The 2,500-nt window shown below is 43.0% G+C and overlaps 1 protein-coding gene across 2 annotated transcripts in view; it reads left to right on the top strand.

Moving 5' to 3' along the window:
* kcnip4b (potassium voltage-gated channel interacting protein 4b) overlaps positions 1-2,500 on the top strand; it is a 15,863-nt gene that overhangs the window by 4,142 nt on the left and 9,221 nt on the right. The gene's annotated exons all lie outside the window — the stretch shown is intronic.

The following is a 2,500-nucleotide window of genomic DNA, read 5'->3' as shown; positions in this document are numbered from 1 at the left end:
GTGTGTGTGTGTGTGTCTGCCTAGGTCGACTCAGCCTAAAATGAGTACCTGGTGCGGTGTGTAAAACATCGCCACTGGGGAGACAAAGGCGGTCGGGCGTGGTGCTGGCCACCCACCCCCTTGTGTACCGTTCCGGCCTTCATAGGTGCTCGCTAACAGCACTTGCCCCTACAGTCTGTTCAGGCTAAATGGGGGATCTTTGTCTGAGTGTGTGTGCGCGTGTGTGTGTGTGTCTGAGTGTGCGTGTGTGTCTGAGTGTGCGTGCATGTGTGTCAGTGTATGTGTATGTGTGTGTGTGTGTGTGTGTGTGTGTGTGTGTGTGTGTGTGTGTGTGTGTCTGAGTGTGTGTGTGCGTGTGTGTCTGAGTGTGTGCGTGTGTGTCTGAGTGAGTGAGTGAGTGTGTGTGTTTGTGTGTGTGTGTTTGTGTGTGTGTGTGTGTCTGCGTGTGCGCGCGTGTGTGTGTGTGTGTCTGAGTGTGTTTGTGTGTGTGTCTGAGTGTGCGTGTGTGAGTGTCTGAGTGTGCGTGTGTGAGCGTGTATTTATCACTTTGTGGGGACCAAATGTCCCCATAAGGATAGTAAAACCCAAAATGTTTGACCTTGTGGGGACATTTTGTCGGTCCCCATGAGGAAAACAGCTTATAAATCATACTAAATTATGTTTTTTGAAAATGTAAAAATGCAGAAAGTTTTCTGTGAGGGTTAGGTTTAGGGGTAGGGTTAGGTTTAGGGGTAGGGTTAGGTTTAGGGGATAGAATATAAAGTTTGTACAGTATAAAAACCATTATGTCTATGGAAAGTCCCCATAAAACATGGAAACACAACATGTGTGTGTGTGTGTGTGTGTGTGTGTGTGTGTGTGTGTGTGTTGTTGCTCATCCATTGTTGTAAAACTGCTGAAAAACTACAACAAATAAATAAATGTATAAAATAATCATTTGGAAACTTCCAGGTTCATTCTTAAAGACTCGGGCTGAACACTATTTACACTGTCAGTCATGTTGATTATGATGTCTAGTTATCCCAAGCAGAGATGTCAAAACTCCGCCCAATTCTGGATATGGGGCGGGGAGCACCAGCTCATTTCTGACAGATCAAGCATGGCAAAAAACAAACAAGTGTGAAAGTTTCTTTTAAATTGATTTTAAGATTAAGACAATCCAAAAATGGCTCTAAATCTTGTTGTATTTTGCAGAAGTGTTCTTCGTCCATGCAGTGAAATGTGAGCGGTGAACAGGTCAGGCGTGTCTACTGTCACATGACTGATTAGGTTCTAGGAACAGTTTGCAACGTCTTGACCCAACATTAAGTGTGTAGTTCTGGCAGCAAAATTATCGGTGTCTTAGACATTTTCGTCATGCAGGAAGTATCCTGTTTATTGTCTGCATCAGAGTGAATCCTGCAGATCGGAGATAAATAACATTTGTCCTGTTAAGATATATGATGTATTTCTTGAGTAGGGTCAAGGTCATGTAGAAGTCAGGTTTAGTGTGTAAGTTATAAACACACCAGTATCTTTCTGCAGTGCTTCTTTTATAACTGAAAGTCCCAACCCTTTCTCCTCGATGCAGGACGTCTTTCATGAGAAACTGGGACAGCGGTATTATGCCCTAAAGTACACATCACCGTCGCTGTCTTGAGTTACCTGACCTGCTAAAGAACAGTGAAGGTTTAATAAATGCACTCAAATAGGCCAGCAGACCCTCACTATAACAAGCTTTATGTGCAGTGAACATTGGCCTGCACATGCATAGTAACTGTTAATTACTTTAATACAAAGTATTTGGCGAGTAACTTTATAGGGCAGAACAGCCAGAGGTGTTACAAAGATGCAATCAATATGCCATTACAATGTGCAATAAAGTGCTTCACGTCCTTGACACTTGCACAATAAAAGTAAATATGAAAATATTGCTCCTTTTGACCAGTTGTTAAGCACCCTTTATAATGATCCATATGAGGAGAAGAGGTCTCAGACTGGAGGGATCGTCAGACCCTAACGAGGGCACTCAGAGATAATGTGTGTAGTGAGGTGTGACAGGAAACATGGCCCTGACAAAGCCATCAATAAATGTCAGTCTCTTTCCATTATTCATCAAAAAGGTGTTTGTGTAATTGTGTCACTGGAACCTGTTTGTTCCAGGATTCTTAATTAAAGATAAAGCTCTCGATGTCAGTGGGCAGTTTATCAGTGTCTGAACATCGTCATGTATCGCAGTCAATCTAAAAGACTGCATTGGACTGAATTTTACAGACAAATTAAAGCAGGTGTGTGTGTGTGTGTAAGTGTGTGTGTGTGTGTAAGTGTGTGTGTGTGTGTAAGTGTGTGTGTGTGTAAGTGTGTGTGTGTGTGTGTGAGAGAGAGTGTGTGTGTGTGTGAGAGAGAGTGTGTGTGTGTGTGAGATAGAAAGTGTGTGTGTGTGTGTGTGTGTGTGTAAGTGTGTGTGTGTGTGTGTGTGTAAGTGTGTGTGTGTGTGTATGAGATAGAGTGTGTGTGTGTG

Source organism: Xyrauchen texanus, chromosome 11 (assembly GCF_025860055.1).
Source record: "Xyrauchen texanus isolate HMW12.3.18 chromosome 11, RBS_HiC_50CHRs, whole genome shotgun sequence".
Classification (NCBI taxonomy): Eukaryota; Metazoa; Chordata; class Actinopteri; order Cypriniformes; family Catostomidae; genus Xyrauchen; species Xyrauchen texanus.
The sequence above is the reverse complement of the archived record's forward strand: the minus strand, read 5'-3'. Positions and strand labels throughout refer to the sequence as shown.